Genomic DNA, 25,708 nt, shown 5'->3' with positions numbered 1-25,708 from the left:
GTTTGTAAACAAAGTAAATGTAAACATAGCCTCATAACATGATTAAAACTATCATTTTTTCATGAATGGTCATAGATCCTTGCATCCAGTTCTGGTCTGAATTTGAGAGTGGTTACTTTCTCAAGCCCTATCCCTCTCAGCTTTTACCCAAACGGGGTTTGAACCAAACAGGGACAGGGAGTAATCTTGTTATTGTTTCTGCTAATTTTTGGCATTCCCAACCAAGGTACAATATGAACTAAGATGCAAACTGAAAATGACCCCCCCCAAAAAATAAATTTACTTAGTTGGAAATGGTTTATTCTTAAGAGAAAGACAGCAAGCTTGAAATTGTGAGGTAGTGCTAGTATTCTTTGTTTACCTGCGCGATGTGTGTGTTTTGTGTGTGTGTGTGTGTGTGTGTGTGTGTGTGTGTGTGTGTGTTTCCGTTAGCTGGTAATAGTAACCAGCTTTTGGAAAAAATGTGTTGAATAGCGTGCTAAATAAAATAGCACCAGCAATTGCCTGGGATGAAAAAGAAAACTGTTGTAAAATATGCTTTTTATTCATTGATGGAAATCCATTTGACTGGTCATCGGTCTATGGGTTAATTCTGCATAATTTAGAGGAATTCAATTGGCCCGTGTGTGTATATATATATATATATAGGAAATATCTTGACAGTACTTTATAAAGTTTAATTGCACACGAAACGATAATATGTTAACACTATTTTTAGGGGCCATGATTAAAAAAGATCTGATATTTTATTTCTCAACTGGTATTGAAGTGCTCTTCCCATTCATCATTCAAATGCATAGTTAACAAAGGCAGGCTTCAATGGCACGTCCTACTTGCTATGGGAGCTGAGTAGTTTCAAAACATATAGCTACTTAGTATTGTTCGAAACCTGAACGTTTCTCATATTATGAGACATGTTTTATCTTGCTTCAAAATAACCTGGAGCATTTTACATTTTTACTTATCACAGATCACTCTTATCCAGAGTAACTTACAGTAGAGTGCATACATTTTATTACATTTTTAAATACTGGCCCCGTGGGGAATCAAACTCACAACCCGTCATGCCAAGCCCATAGGACCACCATTTTGTAATTATTGGGACCCACCATACATCTCGACATATTATTTTATAAAGACCTTTCCATGCCATTGAAACCAGTTCTATTTCTCTCCAAGTTCTACTGGTTTTTAACTTTCTTTCATTGTCTCTGTGGCCGACTGATTTGTAGCGCATTTCTGCGCTAATAATGTTACGAAATAGTTGATTAACATTTAGGCTAAACGTTCTGAGCACCTTCGCCCAGCTGTGAGTCTTTCTGGGTAATTCTCTAAGAGCTTTCCACACACCTGGATTGTGGGAACATTGGGGCGCATTCTTTTAAAAAATTCTTCAAGCTCTATTCAAATTGGTCTTGCCATAGATTTTCATAGATTTAAGTCAAAACTGTAACTCGGCCTATCTCACTGACTTCTTGTTTAAAGCAACTCCAGTGTTGATTATGCCTTGTGTTTTTAGGTTGGTTGTGCTGCTGAAATGTGAATTCATCTCCCAGTGTCTGTTGGAACGACTAAACCCAAAGTTTTCCTCTAGGATTTTACACGCGCTCAACTAGCCATTCATTTTTTTTTTTGGTCCGAAAACTCCCCAATCCTACGATTACAAGCATACCCGCATAACATGATGCAGCCGCCACCATGGCGAAATGGTACTCAGTAATGTATTGGATTGGATTTGACTTTAAACATGCATTTGTATTCAGGACCGAAATCTAATTGCTTTGCCATACATTTTTTTGCAGTATTACTTTTAGTGCCTCTGTACGGCTTCCTTCTTTTCACCAATATCATTCAGATTTAGTATTGTGGAGTAACTACAAAGTTGTTGATCCATCCTCAGTCTTCTCCTATCACAGCCATCAAAACTCCGTAACTGGTTTAAAAGTCACCATTGGCCTCATGGTGAAATCCCTGAGAGCAGTTTCCTTCCTCTCCGGCAACTGAGTTAGGAAGGACGCCTGTATCTTTGTATTGACTGGGTGTATTGAGACACCATCCAAAAGTGTAATTAACCTCTGGTAGGGGGGGTATTTTATCATCTGGATAAAAGCGTGCTCCAAAAGTAAGCTGTCCTCAGTCAATCGCGTGTGCGCTTTGTGAAAGCCTTTTTGAAATCTGGACACAGCGGCTGGATTAACAAGTAGAAGTTAAGCTTTATTTTAAGTATAACACATATTTTCAAGAATTGTAATATTTGAATTTAAGATTTTTTTTGAATTTCGCCTCTCCAAATGTCACTGGATGCTGGCCAGGTGGGGGATTGCACCGTCCCACCTGCCCTAAAGTTTTTATAGACTTCCCACCCTGCTCGATATCCGATGCTTTTCTTAAATTTTTTACCATCTACCTCCCTGGTCTTTGGTTGAACTATGTTTGAAATTCACTGCAAAATAACTGAGGGACCTTACAGATAATTTAGTGTGGGGTACAGAGATGAGGTTTCATTAAAAAAATATGTTATAACTATTATACACACACAGTGTGCAACAAGTCCATGAAAATTATGACTTGTTAAGCAAATCTATACTCCTGAGCTTTAGGCTTTCCATAACAAAGGGTTGATCTTATTGACTCAAGACACCAGATTTTCTATTAAAAAATAAATAAAAATAACAATTTCACTCTTGATATTATGTGGTAGTGTATAGCTCAGTAACAACAAATCTATATGCGAATCCATTTTAAATTCAGGCTGTAAACAAATAAAATGTGGGGGGGAATTACATGAATACCTCTCACCCAATGCATTTGGTCCAGATACATTTCTCAAAATGTCGAAATTAAAACTGTCTGGTGCCACATTTTCCAAAATGGAAACCCTGGCAGGGGGGGGGAGGATGTTGTTGTGTTTGTAGATTCGCGTGTTGATCACGAGTGGGCTGCAGCAGAGATCCTAGCAGCGTCTGGAAGATCCCCTGTTGGTCTAACAGATCATAACACTGTCTGTCTGTCAGTCCCTCCTTAGGACAGACAGAACCACTCCCTCTCCACCTTGTGCTGAGAGGAGACAACAACAACGATGTCACGGACGAAGTCACCTCCATACGGATAACATCCACTGGGCCTAAACACACAGCATCCACCTTTAATAACTGGAGACAAAACACCAATCAATATGACAGAATAGTTCCTCAACCAACTATTTCATTCATCAGAGTATAAACCTAGTAGTCACAGTCAGGGATTACATAGGATTAAAAGTATAACCTAGTGGAATACAGTCAGGGATTACATAGGATTAAGAAGTATAACCTAGTGGAATACAGTCAGGGATTACATAGGATTAAAGTATAACCTAGTGGAATACAGAAGTCAGGGATTACATAGGATTAACAACAACCTAGTGGAATACATCAGAATGATTACTAGGATTTCAAAGAAACAAACCTAGTGGAATACAGTCAGGGATTACAGGATTATGCAACCTAGTGGAATACAGTTCAGGGATTATATGGACTAAGAACAACCTAGTGAATACAGAAATCCAGGGGATTATATAGGATTTAAAGAACAACCTAGTGGAATACAGTCAGGGATTATATAGGACTAAAGAACAACCTAGTGGAATACAGTCAGGGATTATATAGGACTAAAAAAAAAAAAAAAAAAAAAGGAACAACCTAGTGGGAATACAGTCAGGGATTATAAGGACTAAAGAACAACCTAGTGGAATACAGTCAGGTATATAGGACTCAAAGAACAACCTAGTGGAATACAGTCAGGGATTATATGGGACTACAAAGAACAAACTCGAGTGGAATACAGTCAGGGGATTACATAGGACTAAAGAACAACTAAACTAAAGTAAAACCTTGAGTTAAGACTAACTAAACCACTTAAACTACACCCTAACCTACACCACTGTAACACTATACTACTGTACACAACACCACTAACAACAGACACTATACCACCTGTAAACACTCTACACACTGTAACACTTACCACTAACACTATACCACTGCAACTAATCTCTTTTATACCACTATAACGCTTGCTACCACTGTAACACTATACCACTGTAACGCTACACCACTAACATTACTCTTTTTGCTGTGCATACACCACTGAACACTAACCAATGCGCTACATCACTAACACTATACCACTGCACGCTACACCACTAACACTATACCACTGTAACACTATGCCACTTTCAAAACTATCTATATACACTACACCACTAACACTATACTACTGCAACACTATTCACCCTGTAACGCTATACCACTGTAACGCTACACCACTAACACTATGCCGTTCGCAACACTATACCACTGTAACGACTAACCACTGTAACACTATACTATCGCAACACCATACTCTACCTAAATACCTACACCACTAACACTATCTACTGCAACACCACACCACTGTAACGCTACACCACTGTAACGCTACACCACTCAAACACTTATACTACTGTAACGGCTACACCACTGCAACACTATACCACTGTAACGGCTATACCACTGTAACACTATACTACTGTAACGCGCTACACCACTAACACTATACCACTGCAACACTATACCACTGTAACACTATACCACTGTAACATGCTATACCACTGTAACTACACCACTAACACTATACCACGCAACATGCCATATACCACTGTAACACTATACCACTGCAAACACTATACTGCACGAACATACTACTGTAACGCTACACCACTAACACTATACTACTCGTAAACACTATACCACTGTAACACTATACTACTGTAACGGCTACACCACTAACACTAACTACTGTAACACTATACCACTGTAAACACTATACTACGTAATGCTACACCACTAACAGCTATACCACTGTAACGGCTATACCACTGTAACCACATATACCACTTAATACGGCTATACCACGCGCTATACCACTAACACTATACCACTAACACTATACCACTAATATCTTTACCCACCGCAACACTATACTACTGTGACGGCTACACCACTGTAACACCAACTATCTGTAACGGCTATACACACCACTAACACTATACCACCACTGCAAACACTATACCCACTGTAACACTATACTACTCTGTAACATACACCACTAACACTATACTACTGTAACGCATACACACCACTAACACTATACTACTACGTAGACACTTTATACTACTGTAACCACTACTGGTGACACTATACCACTAACACTCTAGGCTACTGTAAACACTATACTACTGTAACACTAAACTACTGTAACAGCTTACATACCACTGTAACGCTATACCACTGTAACGCTTATACCACTAACCTATACTACTGTGTCGCTATACCGTAACGCTATACCACTGTAACACTAACATGCTATACTACTGTAACGTTGTATCTACTGTAACACTATATTACTGAACACTAACATGCTATACTGCTGTAACACTATACCACGTAATACTCTTACCACTTTCTTAGCAACAACTTCTCATACCACTGTGCATAATACTTTTAACACCATACACCGCAACACAAAATCATACTACCGTAACACTTATACTACCGTAACGCTATACTACTGTAACGGCTATACTACTGTAACGCTTATCACTACTGTAACGCATTTATACTTCAAAAACTACACGGACATTGCATATCTTGGCAACAACCACTCCATAACGCTACTACTGTAACGGCTATACCAACGCTAATAACACCGTCTTTACCACCTGCGCAACACGCTATACCACTGTAATATTTTACCACTATACTGGCACGAACACTATATGCCACTGTAATACTTTGACACCATACTACTTAAGTAACACCATACTACCGTTTGCTATACTACTGTAACGCTTATACTGTAACGGCTATACTACTGTGACACTATACTTCTGTAACACTAACATCGGTACTACTGTAACGCTAAACCTGTATCGCTACTTACCACGCGCTATACCACTGTACATCTATCCCTGTGTAAACACTATACCACTGTAATACTGTAACACTATACTGTCCCAATACTGTAACAACTATACTACTGGGTAACACTATACTACTGTATGCACTACACACTATACCCGCTATAACTTGCTACGTACCCAAGTATTCTACTGTAGCTTATACCACTAACACTATACCACACTGTAATTGCACTAACCCATACTTCTGTAACACCATACTACCGTATTACCATTTATGGCTTGCTGTAACACTATACTGCCGTCAACATGCCACGTACTACAAGTAACACCGTTTTATACTACTTAACATGCTGAGACGCACCAATACTACTGTCATCAAACATGCTATACTACAGCAGCGTACTATACCGATACCACTGCACCAATGACGCCCAACACTACCACTTAATCACTATACTACTGTAACATGCTAACACTATACCACCGCATGGTACTGATACTACTGTAACTTGCTATACCACTGGTAATACTAACACTATACTACTGGTAATAACACACCTGCCACTAACACTATGTACTCTGTAACATGCTATACTACTTTTAACATGCTGTAACACTATACTACTGTAAACACTTACTACTGTAAATACTAACACTATACTACTGTAACACTATACTACTGTGCACCAATGCGCTAACCTATACTACTGTAATACTAACACTATACTACTGTAATACTAACACTCGTACTACCGTCAATCTAACACTACTACTGTTACACACCTGTAATACTAACACTATACTACTGTAATACTAACACTGTACTACTGTAATACTAACACTGTACTACTGTAATACTAACACTGTACTACTCGTAATACTAACACTATACTACTGTAATACTAACACTGCACTACCCACATAATACTAACATAACTACTGTAATACTATACCCATACTACTGTAATACTACCACTATACTATGTGGACTCAACACTATACACCAGAACAATAAACACTACTACTGTAATAGTGCCTGCTGTCCCTGTAGAACAGTTTGAAGAACTCCGGAACCGTCTGGTCCGAGGCACTGATGGGACAGCAGGAACCTGTTCTCCAGTACATGTGGTCCTCTGGTTTCAGCATCTGCAGGGCCACCTTAGTGATGTCATGTGGGGTCAGTAAGAAGGGCATCCAGTTTCTAGCTGTCTGATCCCATTCTTTACCATGTCCAGCAGGTACAGCAGCTGGAGACACAGAGAGAGAAAGAGAGAGAGAGAACCTGGTTAATACAGCAGGAACATTACTACTCAACGTGTGGCACATGTCTAGTGTCTGAAATGGGTACAGTCTATTCCCCTATATACACGGTGATACAAAACATTATGAACACCTGCTCTTTCCAGACTAGAGCTGATTCAGGTGAAAGCTATAGATCCTTTATTGGATCTCACCTGTTAAATCCACTTCAAATCAGTGTAGATGAAGGAGTGATGACAGGTTAAGAGAATTATTTTTAAGCCTTGAGACATGGATTGTGTGTGTGCCATTCAGAGGGTGAAGCGGGGCAAGACAAAATATTTAAGTGCCTTTGAACGGTGGTGCCAGCGCACCTTTGTGACAAATCAAGAACCTACAACGCTGCTGGGTTTTTCCATGCTCAACAGTTTCCAGTGTGTTACACATCAGAATGGTCCACCACCCAAAAACATCCAGTCAACTTGACACAACTGTGGGGAAGCATTGGAGTCAACAGGTTGTCCCTGTGGAACGCTTTCAACACCGTGTGAGTCCATGTCCTGATGAATTGAGGCTGTTCTGAGGTGGAGGGGACAACTCAATATTAGGAAGGTGTTCTTAATGTTTTGTCCACTCGTATATCTCACCATCCTCACCTGAGATGAACTGCAAATAATGATACAGACCACGTGTGTGTGTGCGTGTTCGTGCGTGCATGCATGTGTTTTTGGCGTGTACATGCGTGTGTGGTTGATGCTGGTTATGTATGTGTGTGTGTGTGTGTGTGTGTGTGTGTGTTATGTTGTATGTTGTGTGTGTGTGTGTGTGTGCTGTGTGTGTGTGTGTGTGTATGTATGTTGTTACGTTATGTGTGTGTGTGTGTGTGTGTATGTGTGTGTGTGTGTGTGTGTGTGTGTGTGTGTGTGTGTGTGTGAGTGTGTGTGTGTGTGTGGTGCCTGTATGTATGTGTGTGTGGTGGCTGTGTGTGTGTGTGTGTGTGTGCCTGGCATGTGTGTGTGTATGTATGTGTGTGTATGTATGTATGTATGTATGTGTGTATGTATGTGTGTGTGTATGTGTGTGTGTGTGTGTGTATGTATATGTGTGTGTGTGTGTGTGTGTGTGTGTGTGTGTGTGTGTGTGTGGCGTGTGTGTGTGTGTGTGTGTATGTGTGTGTGTGTGTGTGTGTGTGTGTGTGTGTGTGTGTGGTGTGTGTGTGTGTGTGTGTGTATGTGTATGTATTATTATGTATGTGTGTGTATGTGTGTGTGTATGTGTGTATGTGTGTGTGTGTGTGTGTGTGTGTATGTATGTGTGTGTGTGTGTGTGTGTATGTATGTGTGTGTGTGTGTGTGTGTATGTGTGTATGTATGTATGTATGTGGCTGTGTGTGTGTGGTTCAATATGTATGTGTGTGTGTGTGTGTGTGCCTGTCTCTTCTCTCTGTGGCTTGAAAGCAGCCTCCAGATGATGGTGGTGGCCAGCCAGGACCTGGTAGCCGCTGCCCTCAGCTTGGGTGGTCAAACTGCTCCAGGGACACCATCGTCACACCAAGGCCGTGACTCGACACAAACTTCGGGACAGTCTATCACAGACTCTGTCACGGGGAAGGAAGGACAGAAACGGTTTGGTTTAGGCTGCGCAGTAGCAACAGCATTGGTTCACCCCATCAGTGTGTGTATTTAGATGTCCCATGATCAGGTTTATTGATTCATAATAAATAAAATTAAAAGTGGTTTCTAAAACAACAATATTCGCGCTAAATAAGCGAGGAACATGTTTTTTAGTCTGGCCTACACGACGTTCTTTAGTATTATTTTTGATAAATGGTCTTTTTTTAAACCTATGTGTCAATTCTTGTTTTCATGTCTCACCATCTTTTTGACTTGTGTCAAATTTTTCTGTAAAAAGTGTTATTTTAAATGCTGGGATGTTTAAACGCTTGATGTTCAGGTGTTCGTTAATTGGCAGTAGTCACCTGGCTGAAGCATGGCGCTGAAGAGAGGCAGGAGGAAACAAGGGGACACACTCCCAAGATCCCTTCTTCCTCATCTTTGAAATTTAGCTCTTACCCTCCTGCTGAAGAAAGATGAGCGTCGTGTCATATCACATAGCCATCTTATTGGTACACCACATGAACAGGGCCAAGAGTTTTCCCAGGAATATATAAAACAGGAAACAATCTGGGGACTAGTTAGTTAGTAGCTACTAGTTAGTCTAGTTATAAAAAAAGGTCCAGAGTCCTTTTCTTCTCCAGGTCACATGTTCAGGAAATACCAGTATCTAAACATAATAAATAAGTCTCATAGTGTGTGTGTGTGTGTGTGTTTTGTCTGTCTGTTACCTGTAGGATGATCCTGCGTTGCAGGGGAAGTGAGTAATGGTGTTGATTCATGGTGTCAGGGCTGAGCAGAGCCAAGAGGTCCTCAGAGCTGGGTTGCTGCCACAAGGAAACTTCGCCCAGGTTTCTCCGGGCTCTTATGGTGCTCCACCGCTGCTGGGCCCCATGCACCTGCAGGTCACACACACACACACACACACAGATATCAGTGTAAAAAAGCACGACGGCATAACACACACACACACACACACAACTTACTGAGATGAAAGATAATAAATGAATAAACGTACTGAAAGTCTACCTGAATTGATGCCGTTTTGTTCATACTCCTGCAGCAGCAGTAACAGTTCTGATCTGCACAGAAAAGACTTGGTCCGCCAACGGAGAACAGAAGCCATTTAAAGCACACAGAAGGAACAGCTCTGCTACCTGTCGTAGCTAGAGAGTAGCTCCGTAGCCTCCCAGTAGAACTTCAAGTGGCTGCTGTTACAGACAGCAGGGACTTCTCTTCACTAGGGCTGAGCAGGAGAGAGACCAGGGCCTCTGGAAGAGAGAGCAGACAGAGAACTGTAGTTATCGTCTGGTGTTCAGTAGCGCCTTGCCACAGTGTTTAGTGCAGTTACACAGTGTTCAGTGCACAGTGTTAAAGTGCTAACACAGTGTTTAGTGCTTTACACAGTGTTTAGTGCTGTTACACAGTGTTTAGTGTTACAAAGTGTTTAGTGCTGTTACACAGTGTTCAGTGTTACACAGTGTTCAGTGCGTTACACGTGTTCAGTGCCTTACACAGTGTTTAGTCGTTAAACGTTCAGTGCGTTACACAGTGTTCAGTCTACACAGGTTCAGTGCGATTAAAGTGGTTCAGTGCTTACACAGTGTTCAGTGCGTTACACAGTGTTCAGTGTTTAGTGCGGTCCAAATAATGTCCATTATAGTTGTATCGGTATGGATCTGGAAGTGAACGGAGAAAACGAGGGGGGAATGCACATCCCACCGAGAACTGGTGCTGGGGATAAACACCACTTAGATAACTGGTGCTGGGGAGAAACACCACTTAGATAACTGGTGTGGGGGAAACACCACTTAGATAACTGGTGCTGGGGGAAAACACCACTTAGATAACTGGTGCTGGGGAGGAAACCCCACCACTTAGATAACTGGTGTTGGGGGATAAACACCAATTAGATAACTGGTGCTGGGGGGAAACACCACTTAGATAACTGGTGCTAGGGGAAAAACACCACTTAGATAACTGGTGCTGGGGGAAAACACCACTAGATAACTGGTGCTGGGGAGAAAACACCACTTAGATAACTGGTGCTGGGGAAAATACACCACTTAGATAACTGGTGCTGGGGGATAAACACCACTTGATAAACTGGTGCTGGGGGATAAACACCATAGATAACAGGTGCTGGGAAAACACCAGATAACTGGTGCTGGGGGGAGAAACACCACTTAGATAACTGGTGCTGGGGAAAAACACCACTTAGATAATGGTGCTGGGGGATAAACACCACTTAGATAACTGGTGCTGGGATAAACACCACTTAGATAACCTGGTGCTGGAGAGAATACACCACTTAGATAACTGGTGCTGGGGAAAACACCACTTAGATAACTGGTGCTGGGGAGAATACACCACTTAGATAACTGGTGCTGGGGGATAAACACCACTTATATAACTGGTGCTGGGGGAAAGACACCAATTAGATAACTGGTGCTGGGGGAATCACTTCCACTTAGATAACTGGTGCTGGGGGAAAACACCACTTGATAACTGGTGCTGAGGAAAACACCACTTAGATAACTGGTGCTGAGGAAAAACACCACTTAGATAACTGGTGCTAGGGAAAACACCACTTAGATAACTGGTGCTAGGGAATAAACACACTTAGATAACTGGTGTTGGGGGAATACACCACTTAGAAACTGGTGCTGGGGGGGATAAACACCACTTAGATAACTGGTGCTGGAGGAAAAACACCACTTAGATAACTGGTGCTGGAGGAAAACACCACTAGATAACTGGTGCTGGGGGAAAAACACCACTTAGATAACTGGTGCTGGAGAAAACACCACTTAGATAACTGGTGCTGGGGGAAAAAACCATAGATAACTGGTGCTGGGGGAAAAACACCACTTAGATAACTGGTGCTGGGGATAAACACCATGGATAACTGGTGCTGGGGAAATACACCACTTAGATAACGGTGCTGGAAAACTACACTTAGATAACTGGTGCTGGGGATAAACACCACTTAGATACTGGTGCTGGGAAAAAAACACCACTTAGTTAACTGGTGCTGGAGGAAAAACACTACTTAGATAACTGGTGCTGGAAATACACACTTAGATACTGTGTAGAATCACCGCTTAGATATGTGGTGCTGAAAAATGATAACTGGTGCTGGGAGAAAACACCACTTAGATACTGGTGCTGGGAAAAGCACCATAGATAACTGGTGCTGGGGATAAACACCACTTAGATAACTGGTGCTGGGGGAATACACCACTTAGATATGTCACCACTTAGATTAACTGGTGCTGGAGGATAAACACCACTTAGATAACTGGTGCTGGAGGAAAAACACCATAGATAACTTCCAATTGCTGGGGGGTATACACCACTTAGATAACTGGTGCTGGAGGAAAAACACCACTTAGATAACTGGTGCTGGGGAATACACCACTTAGATAACTGGTGCTGGGGGATAAACACCACTTCTGTGAGCAGCAAACTTCTGATCTGGATGGGCTATTAGGGAAAAACAATGAGAACAACAAAATGGCCCCCAATCCTGTACCTTTAACCTGTTTGTTCCCACCAAGGTCCTTCTTCTCCCAGCATGATGGGTGGGAACAGGGAGTGGCTGGAGGCCATCATGTGGATGGTAGGTAGAGGCAGCAGCTCTTTAGGTTCTTCACTGCCTCCATACATCAGATCCAACATCCTGTTTAGTGGTCAGGAAGTTAGGGTCTCTGTAGCTTATACCTGGAAGGAAAAGATTCTCCACAAACAACAGACATCTACTGTGAATATGTAGAGAGGACAATACATCTACTGTTGAATATGTAGAGAGGACAATACATCTACTGTTGAATATGTAGAGAGGACAATACATCTACTGTTGAATATGTAGAGAGGACAATACATCTACTGTTGAATATGTAGAGAGAGGACAGACATCTACTGCTGAATATGTAGAGAGGACAATACATCTACTGCTGAATATGTAGAGAGGACAATACATCTACTGTTGAATATGTAGAGAGGACAATACATCTACTGTTGCGAATATGTAGAGAGGACAATACATCTACTGCTGAATATGTAGAGAGGACAATACATCTACTGCTGAATATGTAGAGAGGACAATACATCTACTGTTGAATATGTAGAGAACAAATACATCTACTGGAATATGTAGAGAGGACAATACATCTACTGTTGAATATGTAGAGAGGACAATACATCTACTGTTGAATATGTAGAGAGAGACAAACATCTACTGTCTGAATATGTAGAGAGACACACATCACTGCTGAATATCGAGAGAGGACAATACATCTACTGTTGAATATGTAGAGAGGACAATACATCTACTGCTGAATATGTAGAGAGGACAATACATCTACTGTTGAATATGTAGAGAGGACAATACATCTACTGTTGAATATGTACTAATATATACATTACACACATACACACACACACACAGCTCAAAAAATAAAGGGAACACTTAAACAACACAATGCATCCGAAGTCAATCACACTTCTGTGAAATCAAACTGTCCACTTAGGAAGCAACACTGATTCGACAATACATTTCACATGCTGTTGTGCAAATGGGAATAAACAACAGGTGGAAATGATAGAATGTTAGCAAGACACCCCAATAAAGGGAGTGGTTCTGCGAAGGTGGGGACCACAAGACCACTTCTCCAGTTCCTATGCTTCCTGGCTGATGTTTTGGTCGACGGAATGCTGGCGGTAGCTTACCACTGTAGTGGTAGCAGGAGACGGAGTCTCCAACCCACACAAGTGGTTTGCAGGTAGTGCAGCTCATCCAGGATGGTACATCAATGCGAGCTGTGGCAAGAAGGTTTGCTGTGTCTGTCAGCGTAGGTGTCCAGAGCATGGAGGCGCTACCAGGAAAGACAGGCCAGCACATCAGGAGACGTGGAGGAGGCCGAGGAGGGCAACAACCCAGCAGCAGGAACGCCACCTCCGCCTTTTGTGCAAGGAGGAGCACTGCCGGAGCTCCTGCGAAATGACCGCAGCAGCAGGCCACAAATGTGCATGTGTCTGCTCAAACGGTCAGAAACAGCCCCATGAGGGGTGGTGAGGGCCCGACGTCCACAGGTGGGGGGTTCTACAGCCCAACACCGGAGCAGGACGCTTGGCATTTGCCGGGAGAACACCAAGATTGGCACACGCACTGGCGCCGTGTGCTCTTCACAGATCAAAGCAGGTTCACACTGAGCACGTGACAGACGTGACAGAGTCTACTCGTGGAGAACGTTCTGCTGCCTGCAACATCTCCAGCATGACCGGTTTGGCTGTTGGGTGGGGAGTCATGGTGTGGGGTGGCATTTTTTGGGGAACCGCACAGCCCTCATGTGGCTCCAGAGGTAGCCTGACTGCCATTAGGTACCGAGATGAGATCCTCAGACCCCCCTTCGAGTTCATATGCTGGTGCGGTTGGCCCTGGGTTTCCTAATGCAAGACAAATGCTAGACCTCATGTGGCTGGAGGTGCCAGCAGTTCCTGCAAGAGGAAGGCACATGATGCTATGGACTGGCCCGCCTTTGTTCCCCAGACCTGAATCCAATTGAGCACATCTGGGACATCATGCTCTCAGCTCCATCTACCAACGCCACGTTGCACCACAGACTGTCCAGGAGTTGGCAGATGCTTTAGTCCAGGTCTGGGAGGAGAATCCCTCAGGAGACCATCCGCCATCATCAGGAGCACGCCCAGGCGTTGTCAGGAGGTCATACAGGCACGTGGAGGCCACACACACTACTGAGCCTCCTGTTTTGACTTGTTTACATCAAAGTTGGATCAGCCTGCAGTGCGGTTTCCGCCACGATTTTAGGTGACTCCAAATCCAGACCTCCCATGGGTTGATAAATTGGATTTCGATTGATTATTTTTATGATTTTGTAGTATTTAATAGATTATTTCTTTCGTTCAGATCTAGAATGTGTTGTTTAAGTGTTCTTATTTTTGAAGCAGTTATATACATATATCTCAGACTAACCTGGAGAAATAAAAAGGTTAGATAAATCACCACCGACAGACACCCCTCCCCGACAGACAGAGACAGACCCCACAGACACCCCGACAGACAGAGAAGACCCGACAGACAGAACAGACCCGACAGACAGACCACCCCCCACAGACAGAGCACCCCCCGACAGACAGACAGAGACGACCCCCCTCCGACAACAGACAGACCCCCCCCCCCCCGACAGACAGACAGAACCCCCCTCCCCTCCATGACAGACAATTTATATTCAACAGAATAGTTTTTGTCTGAACAAAGGATAAGAACACTTACACCAGTTCCAGCCTTACAAAGCTGTTCCTCATTCAGCTGCTGTGATGTCTTCTGAAAAGTCTGAGGGGGGAAAAAAAGTTTGCTTCTGAGTTACCAACATGTAGTCCTTATCAGTTGGTAGAGCAGGCACTTGTAACGCCAGGGTTGGGGGTTCAATTCCACAATGGGGGGGGCAAAGAAAAGAAACGAGCAACCTCCCTGCTGTAAGAGCGTCTCCTAAAGACTAAAATGTACAACAGAAACAACGTCATTTAAGTTGACATATCAACAAAAAAATGATCATGGCCTCTGGTCAACAATAGTGCATTATATAAGAAATAGGGAGTCATTTGGGATCGGACTAAACAGTATATTTAGCAACGATAAGACTGTGGACCCACCAGTAGTACTGTTAGTCTATCCAGTATGTTGTCCTCCTGTGGGGAGTGGTGCCGTGTTCTGTTCTCTGTTGGGACCCGTAGGAAGAGCTCAGCCACCGGAGGGCAGCAGAGAGGACTACGTCCTCCACACACCTCTAGCTCCTCGGGACAGAGCAGACAGCACAGCACTGATGGGGTCCACCAGCTGCCATCTGAAGGGAAGGACAGAGAGAGAAAAATACACTTTGTTGATACACTGGTCCCCTGTAACCCCTAGTAGATGTGTGTATTTAACGAAATTTGGCCAACTTTCTAATAAATGGCACCAGGGGGGGATGACTGACGTTTACGGCCAACGAAAACGTGCAATATGGTGTTGTTTCCCAGTCATTGTTCGTTACTTATTTTACACACTAATGTTGCTGCTACCGTCTCTTATGACCAAAGAGCTTCTCACCTCGAACTGGAAGAAGATTTTTTAAAAATAATAAAAATTACGAGTCCGACGCAGGCGATATATTGCCTCCCGAGACCAGGCCCAAATCCCGTGAAGAAAAAAACTGAAATACAGGGGGCGGAGATCGGGTTGTCTTGCTGAAAATTTGTCGGCAGTGGGTAACCCGCCTCTACCATCCATTCTCATTGGCACGTGCAATTACTGGAGAATAAACTGGATGATCTCCGTTTGAGACTACGCGTTGGCAGGACAGAACAGCTACCTCTGGTAAGACGAGAGGTGGGGTGTGTGCCTATTTGTCAATAACAGCTGGTACTCAATAATCTAATATTAAGGAAGTCTCGAATTGCTTTCGCCTGAGGTAGATACCTCATGATAGCTGTAGACCACACACTATTTACCAAGAGAGTTTTCATCTATATTTTCGTAGGCGTCTATTTCACCACCACAAACCGATGCTGGCACTAAGACCTCTCAACCAACTGTATAAGGCCATAAGCAAACAAGAAAAATGCTCATCCAGAAGTGGCGCTCCTAGTGGCCGGGGGACTTTAATGCAGGGAAACTTAAATCAGTTTTACCTCACTCACCAGCAAGTCACATGTGCAACCAGAGGGAAAAATAAATCCTAGACCACCTTTACTCTACACACAGAGACGCATTCAAGCTCCCCTCCATTTGGAAAATCTGACCATAATTCTTACCCTCCTGATTCCTGCTTGCAAGCAAAAACTAAAGCAGGAAGTACCAGTGACTCGCTTCACGGAAGTGGTCAGACGACACAGTGACCGTACGTACATATCACAAACCAGAAGCCATGGAATACAGGCAACACCGGTACCAAGTTAAAGGCTAGAGCTGCCGCTTTCAAGGAGCGGACACTAATCCGGACACTTATAAGAAATCCCGCTATATCCTTCAGATGAACCATCAAAACAGGCAAAGCGTCAATACAGGACTAAGATTAAATCCTACTACACCGGCTCTGACACTCATCGGATGTGGCAAGGCTTGCAAACTATTAGACTACAAAAGGGAAACCTAGCCGCGAGCTGGCCAGTGATGCGAGCCTACTAAACGGGCTAAATACCTTTATGCTCGCTTCGAGGCTAGCAACACTGAAACATGTAAGAGAGAACCAGCTGTTCCGGACGACTGTGTGATCACGCTCTTCGTAGCAGATGTGAGCAAGACCTTTAAACAGGTCAACATTCACAAGGCCCCTGGGCCAGATGGATTACCAGGACGTGGACTCAGAGCATGAGCGGATCAACTGGTAAGTGTCTTCACTGACATTTTCAACCTGTCCCTGACCCAGTCTGTAATACCTACATGTTTCAAGCAGACCACCATAGTCCCTGTGCCCAAGGAAGCGAAGGTAACCTGCCTAAATGACTACCGCCCTGTAGCACTCACGCCGGTAGCCATGAAGTGCTTTGAAAGGCTGGTCATGGCTGACAACACCATTATCCCAGAAATCGTAGACCCACTTCAATTCACATACCGCCCAACAGATCCACAAATGACAATCTCAATCGCACTGCACACTGCCCTTTCCCCACCTGGACAAAAGGAACACCTATGTGAGAATGCTATTCATTGACTACAGCTCAGCTGTTCGACACCATAGTGCCCACAAAGCTCATCACTAAGCTAAGGACCGTGGGCCTAAACACCTCTCTATGCAACTGGATCCTGGACTTCCGACGGGCCGCCCAGGTGGTAGAGGCAACAACATCTGCCACACAGATCCGAGGAATGGTGCGTGTTTTGTCCCCTCCTGTACTCAAAAGACTAGAAATCATGGTGAATAACAATCTAACACAGGATGCAGTTGAAATAGCAATAGCCTTCAATTCCTACTTTATTGACTCTGTCAAGGTACTGACACAGAACCCCTCCACTGGTTTATTGGGCTCAGTGCTAGTGAATGACGCTCAACCTGTCTTCATCATAAGGGTCAAAGGTGAAAAAGGTGATTAGCTCACTAAAGAACTCTAAATCCAAAGATGTGTTTGGGCTGGACTCTACCTTTCTTAAAAACTACAAAGAGTCACCATTGGCCCCATTACTAAGGTCACCAACACATCTATTGGTCTGGGGGTGTTTCCAAGGGTATGGAAGTCAGCCATAATAACGGACATCTTTAAATCGGGGCGACCCTGCTGATGTGAGTAACTACAGGCCCATTAGTATACTACCTGTGGTGTCGAAGGTTGTTGAAAAGTGTGTAGCAGAACAACTGATTTCCCACCTCAACAACAGCCCCTTCACATTACACTCCATGCAGTTTGGCTTCAGAGCGAAACACTCCACAGAAACGGCCAACTGCTTTCTTCTGGAAAATGTGAAGTCCAAGATGGACAAAGGGGCGTTGTTGGGGCTGTGTTTCTGGACCTAAGGAAGGCTTTCGATACTGTTAACCATGAGATTCTCATCACAAAATTGTCCAAGTTCAACTTTTCCCCCGATGCCTTGAGATGGATGAAATCATACCTTGAAGGCAGAACTCAGTGTGTCAGAGTGAGCAATGAGCTGTCGCCCACTCTTAGCTATGATGTGGGTGTGCCCCAAGGGTCAATACTGGGGCCCCCTCCTGTTCAGCCTGTACATTAATGATCTGCCTTCCATCTGCACGGGGTCTGAAGTTCAAATGTATGCAGATGATACAGTGATTTTTGTGCAAAGAGCAAACAACAAGCTGCACAAGAACTCACTACTGTAATGGTCCAGGTTACAAAGTGGCTCAGTGACTCGTGTTTGCATCTCAATGTAGAAAAAAACTGTTTGCATGTTCTTCACAAAGAGGGCAACAGATGCTACTGAGCCAGATGTCTATGTGTCAGGGGGAGAAGCTCCAGGTGGTATCTGATTTTAAGTACCTTGGAATCATACTTGATTCCAACCTCTCTTTAAAAAGCATGTGAAAAAGGTAATTCAAATAACCAAATTCAACCTAGCTAATTTCCGATTTATACGAAATTGTTTGACCACAGAGGTAGCAAAACTGTATTTCAAATCGATGATACTCCCCCACTTAACATACTGCTTGACTAGTTGGACCCAAGCTTGCTATACAACATTAAAACCTATTCAGTCTGTCTACAAACAGGCTCTCAAAGTGCTCGATAGAAAGCCCAATAGCCATCATCACCGTTACATCCTCAGAAAGCATGAGCTCCTGAGTTGGGAAAATCTGGTGCAATACACCGACGCATGTCTTGTATTCCAGATCCTAAATGGCCTGGCTCCCCCCTCCACTCAGTATTTTTTGTAAAACAGAAAACCCAAACATATGGCAGCAGATCCACAAGGTCTGCCATGAGAGGTGACTGTATAGTTCCCTTAAGGAAAAGCACCTTTAGTAAATCCGCTTTCTCTGCGAGAGCTTCCCATGTCTGGAATACACTGCCATCAGACACATAACTGCACCACATATCACACTTTCACAAAATGCATGAAGACATGGCTAAAGGTCAATCAGACTTGTGAACATAATCCCTAGCTGTGTATTGCCACTTTGTCTTGTTGCTTTTTGTTCTATGTTGCTCTGTCTGTATGCTATGTCTTGCTTGTCCTATGTTGCTCTGTCTGTATGCTACATCTTGCTTGTTCTATGTTGCTCTGTCTGTATGCTACATCTTGCTTGTTCTATGTTGCTCTGTCTGTATGCTACATCTTTGCTTGTTCTATGTTGCTCTGTCTGTATGCTACATCTTGCTTGTCCTATGTTGCTCTGTCTGTATGCTATGTCTTGCTTGTCCTATGTTTCTCTGTCTGTATGCTATGTCTTGCTTGTCCTATGTTACTCTGGGCGTGTGCTCACTGTTCAATGATTGTCTATATTGTAATTGTTTTTAATAACCTGCCCAGGGACTGCGGTTGAAAATTAGCCGAGCTGGCTAAAACCGCACTTTTACTGAAACGTTGATTAATGTGCACTGTCCCTGTAAAAATAAAATCAACTCAAACTCAACTCCCTGTTCACCCATGACTGCATGGCCAAGCATGACTCCAACACCATTATAAAGTTTGCTGACGACACAACAGTGGTAAGCCTGATGACCGACAACAATGAGACAGCCTATAGGGAGGTGGTCAGAGACCTGGCAGTGTGGTGACAAGACAACAACCTCTCCTTCAACGTGATCAAGACAAAGGAGCTGATTGTGGACTACAGGAAAAGGAGGACCGAACATATTCACTCGACAGGGCTGTAGTAGAGCGGATTGAGAGTTAAGTTCCTTGGTGTCCACATCACCAACAAACTATCATGGTCCAAACACAGACCGAGACCGTCGTGAAGAGGGCCAAGCTTCCTGCCATCCAGGACCTATATTATAGGCAGTGTCAGAGGAAAACCCCTAAAAATTGTCAGAGACTCCAGTCACCCAAGTCATAGACTGTTCTCTCTGCTACCGCACAGCAAGCGATACCGAGCGCCAAGTCTAGGTCCAAAACGCTCCTTAACAGCTTCTACCTCCAAGCCATAAGACTGCTGAACAGTTAATTAAATGTCCACCGGACTATTTACACTGACCGCCCCCTTCGTTTTTACACTGCTGCTACTCTCTGTTTACTATCTATGCATATTCACTTTACCCCTACCTACATGAACATATTACCTCAATTACATGGACTAACCGGTACCCCCTGTATATAGTCTCATTACTAACCTGTACCCCCTGTATATAGTCTCATTACTAACCGGTACCCCCTGTATATAGTCTCATTACTAACCTGTACCCCTGTATATAGCCTCATTACTAACCTGTACCCCCTGTATATAGTCTCATTACTAACCTGTACCCCCTGTATATAGCCTCATTACTAACCTGTACCCCTGTATATAGTCTCATTACTAACCTGTACCCCTGTATATAGTCTCATTACTAACCTGTACCCCTGTATATAGTCTCATTACTAACCTGTACCCCTGTATATAGTCTCATTACTAACCTGTACCCCTGTATATAGTCTCATTACTAACCTGTACCCTGTATATAGTCTCATTACTAACCTGTACCCCCTGTATATAGTCTCATTACTAACCTGTACCCCTGTATATAGTCTCATTACTAACCTGTACCCCTGTATATAGTCTCATTACTAACCTGTACCCCCTGTATATAGTCTCATTACTAACCTGTACCCCCTGTATATAGTCTCATTACTAACCTGTACCCCTGTATATAGTCTCATTACTAACCTGTACCCCTGTATATAGTCTCATTACTAACCTGTACCCCCTGTATATAGCCTCATTACTAACCTGTACCCCCTGTATATAGCCTCATTACTAACCTGTACCCCTGTATATAGCCTCATTACTAACCTGGTACCCCTGTATATAGCCTCATTACTAACCTGTAACCCTTATATAGCCTCTTACTAACCTGTACCCCGTATATAGCCTCATTACACCTGTACCCCTGTATATAGGTCTCATTACTAACCTATACCCCTGTACATAGTCTCATTACTAACCTGTACCCCTGTATATAGTCTCATTACTAACCTGTGCCCCTGTATATAGTCTCATTACTAACCTGTACCCCTGTATATAGTCTCATTACTAACCTGTACCCCTGTATATAGCCTCATTACTAACCTGTACCCCCTGTATATAGCCTCATTACTAACCTGTACCCCCTGTATATAGCCTCATTACTAACCTGTCCCCCTGATATATAGCCTCATTACTAACCTGTACCCCCTGTATATAGCCTCATTACTAACCTGTACCCCCTGTATAGCCTCATTACAACCTGTACCCCTATATATAGCCTCATTACTAACCTGACCCCCTGTATATAGTCTCATTACTAACCGGTACCCCCTGTATATAGCCTCATTACTAACCTGTACCCTGTATATAGCCTCATTACTAACCTGTAACCCTGTATATAGCCTCATTACTAACCTGTACCCCTGTATATAGCCTCATTACTAACCTGTACCCCTGTATATAGGATCTCATTATCAACCTGTACCCCTGTATAGGTCTCACTACTAACCTGTACCCCTGTATATAGTCTCACTACATCCTGTACCCCTGTATATAGGTCTCATTACTAACCTGTACCCCCTGTACATAGTCTCATTACTAACCTGTACCCCTGTATATAGTCTATTACTAACCTGTACCCCCTGTATATAGTCTCATTACTAACCTGTACCCCCTGTATATAGTCTCATTACTAACCTGTACCCCTGTATATAGCCTCATTACTAACCTGTACCCCTGTATATAGCCTCATTACTAACCTGCCTGATTAAGCCTCATTACTAACTGTACCTGTACCTCATTACTAACCTGTACCCCCTTATACCTGTACCCCCTGTATATAGCCTCATACTAACCTGTACCCCTATATATAGCCTCATTACTAACCTGTACCCCCTGTATATAGTCTCATTACTAACCGGTACCCCCTGTATATAGCCTCATTACTAACCTGTACCCCCCTGTATATAGTCTCATTACTAACCTGTACCCCCTGTATATATCCTCGCTATTGTTATTTTATTGTTTCTCTTACATTTCTTACTCTGGTTAATTAGTAAATATTTATTGTATTGTTGGTTAAGGGCTTGTAAGTAAGCATTTCAAAGTAAGGTCTACACCTGTTGTATTCGGCTATGGTTTTACTGAGGTAATACCTGTACAAACACATTACCTCTCAAAGCCGTCTAGTTTCTGCAGGGCAGCAGGCAAAGGAGGTGACGAGCTCTCTGATGTCCTTGACCTTAGTCGCCAGCGTGACCAGACTAGACAGAGCCTCCACAACCTCCACAGCCTCCAGGGGCCTCCCCTGTGTCCTGCCCCAGCACAGAGAGGCTCAGCCTGGGGAACAGGGCCTTCTTCAGGGTCTTCAGCACCGCTGTCTGAACTGTGGGACAACATGGACATGTCAAACAACACGGTGACTGTGATAGTTAAGAACCAACCATACATTTTTCACTTCTTAAGTCAAGCATTAAAATGTCAATGGAGAGAGACTAAATAAGTGGAAGTAAGGATTCTCCCCGACGGAGGCATAAATATAGTAACAATGAGGCTGACACCCCAAAACAAGACCACGACCACCTACCTTCTTTAGGCCTGGCCGGGTCCTCCCTGGCTGCAGTCTGCAGGTAACTGTTGACCAGCGGTAGGAATCTCTCTGTCTGGTCTGTGAGTTTCTCCACGTTCTGCGGCTGCAGGCACCACACCTCGAAGCAGAGCCTGTGAGAAGAGCAGTTCAGCAGCAGGGGCTACCCCGATGGCCTGGGTGGCTGCAGTAACAGGTCCCTGGAGACAATGGAGCAGGACGTCAGTGTGGAGTAGTTTAGCGTTGCCTGGCTGGGTCCTCAGGGCCTGCAGGAGGAAGTTCTCTCCAGAGACGGGCTAGAGCAGGAGAGGAGCAGGGTGGCCAGGCCTTGGAGGTGGGCCTGGGAGAGGAGGACAGGAGAACCGGATGAAGAGGTGTTGGTGGAGGAGGTCTCGGTGAGGATCTGTAGAGCTGTGCGTCCGTAGACACTGAGCTCTGCTGCTCTGGAGCTCTTCTCTCCCTCCCTGTCACCCTCCCGGGGTGATGAGGGTCTCCTTGGGGAGGAGGAGAAGGGAAGAGACCAGCTCCTGGAGGAGAGGGGGTTCCATGTAGGCATGCAGGGCCATGAAGGCTCTCACAGGCCGGGACGCCTCGTCGACCTCCCGCCTCTCCCCAGCTCTCTGAGCAGAGCCCTTGAAACAGCCTTCAGGTAGGGGGAGAGGAGATAGAGGGAGTCCAGGGGTCGAAGGGCGGCGGCAGAGGTCTGTAATAGACCCAGGATGCAGTCAGACAGTTGTGCACAAAGCAGCTTCAGCCTGACAGGGTTGAGGGAGGTAGGGAGGGACGGAGGACAACTCCAGAGACAGGAACCACTGCTCCATACACGGGTGCTTCAGGATGGAACTCAGCACTGACAACGCCATCTACACACACAGATCAGGGAAAAGATTACAGTATATCACATCACCAGAACAAAACGACAACGAGAAATATCCCAAATCCACCTGGGATAAGTTACTAAGTTACAGTAAACAAAGAAGAACAAGACTACAACTCTAAAGATATCCCTGACGAAGGTCACGGAGTCCTGGTCCTCCTTTTTGATATGGCACGAAGAGTTGAAATTCTGACTACTATATATCTGGTATACCACCTCCAGTAGAAGGGCTACTGGTCCTACCAGGCTGTGGTTGTCCTCCGCTTCAGAAGACGGGTTGAACTCCAGCAAGAGCTCTGATCCATTCAGGAGGTCCACAGCTTTGGGTTCTGCTGCCTTGGCTGGATCTACTACAGTGGCTGAGTCCTGGTCCATAGCTATAGGCTCCGTCTCTGCCGCCACCTTGGGATCCACAGCCATGGTTTCTGCCGTCTCCGCTTCCTTCTGATCAGCCACCATGGTCTCAGCCTCGGTTTCCAAAGTTGGTTCCTGTGGGCTCTGAAGCCTCAACACCAACCCCTGGAGAATTCCCATTAGGACACTGAGCGCCAGCAGCCCTGTGTTTTTAGACAACTGTGGAGAGACGGGAGGAGGCTACGCGTTAGGAGAGAGAGAGACGGGAGGAGGCTACGCGTTAGGAGAGAGAGAGACGGGAGGCGGCTACGCGCTTAGGAGAGAGAGAGACGGGAGGCGGCTACGCGTTAGGAGAGAGAGAGACGGGAGGCGGCTACGCGTTAGGAGAGAGAGACGGGAGGCGGCTACGCGTTAGGAGAGAGAGAGACGGGAGGCGGCTACGCGTTAGGAGAGAGAGAGACGGGAGGCGGCTACGCGTTAGGGAGAGAGAGAGACGGGAGGCGGCTACGCGTTAGGAGAGAGAGACGGGGAGGAGGCTACGCGTTAGGAGAGAGAGAGACGGGAGGCTGCAACGCTGCTAGGAGAGAGAGACGGGAGGCGGCTACGCGTTAGGAGAGAGAGACGGGAGGCGGCTACGCGTTAGGAGAGAGAGAGACGGGAGGAGGCTACGCGTTAGGAGAGAGAGAGACGGGAGGCGGCTACGCGTTAGGAGAGAGAGACGGGAGGCGGCTACGCGTTAGGAGAGAGAGAGACGGGAGGCGGCTACGCGTTAGGAGAGAGAGAGACGGAGGCGGCTACGCGTTAGGAGAGAGAGAGACGGGAGGCGGCTACGCGTTAGGAGAGAGAGAGACGGGAGGCGGCTACGCGTTAGGAGAGAGAGAGACGGGAGGCGGCTACGCGTTAGGAGAGAGAGACGGGAGGCGGCTACGCGTTAGGAGAGAGAGAGACGGGAGGCGGCTACGCGTTAGGAGAGAGAGACGGGAGGCGGCTACGCGTTAGGAGAGAGAGAGACGGGAGGCGGCTACGCGTTAGGAGAGAGAGAGACGGGAGGCGGCTACGCGTTAGGAGAGAGAGAGACGGGAGGCGGCTACGCGTTAGGAGAGAGAGACGGGAGGCGGCTACGCGTTAGGAGAGAGAGACGGGAGGAGGCTACGCGTTAGGAGAGAGACGGGAGGCGGCTGCGCGTTAGGAGAGAGAGACGGGAGGAGGCTACGCGTTAGGAGAGAGAGAGACGGGAGGCGGCTACGCGTTAGGAGAGAGAGACGGGGAGGCGGCTACGCGTTAGGGAGAGAGAGACGGGAGGCGGCTACGCGTTAGGAGAGAGAGACGGGAGGAGGCTACGCGTTAGGAGAGAGAGACGGGAGGAGGCTACGCGTTAGGAGAGAGAGAGACGGGAGGCGGCTACGCGTTAGGAGAGAGAGACGGGAGGCGGCTACGCGTTAGGAGAGAGAGACGGGGAGGCGGCTACGCGTTAGGAGA

The 25,708-nt window shown here is 45.0% G+C and overlaps 1 pseudogene; it reads right to left on the bottom strand.

Annotated features, from left to right (window-relative positions):
* LOC123724107 (nucleolar pre-ribosomal-associated protein 1-like) overlaps positions 1-25,708 on the bottom strand; it is a 69,227-nt pseudogene that overhangs the window by 9,321 nt on the left and 34,198 nt on the right.

The sequence above is a fragment of the Salmo salar genome, chromosome ssa09 (genome assembly GCF_905237065.1).
Source record: "Salmo salar chromosome ssa09, Ssal_v3.1, whole genome shotgun sequence".
In the NCBI taxonomy this organism is placed as follows: Eukaryota; Metazoa; Chordata; class Actinopteri; order Salmoniformes; family Salmonidae; genus Salmo; species Salmo salar.
The sequence above is the reverse complement of the archived record's forward strand: the minus strand, read 5'-3'. Positions and strand labels throughout refer to the sequence as shown.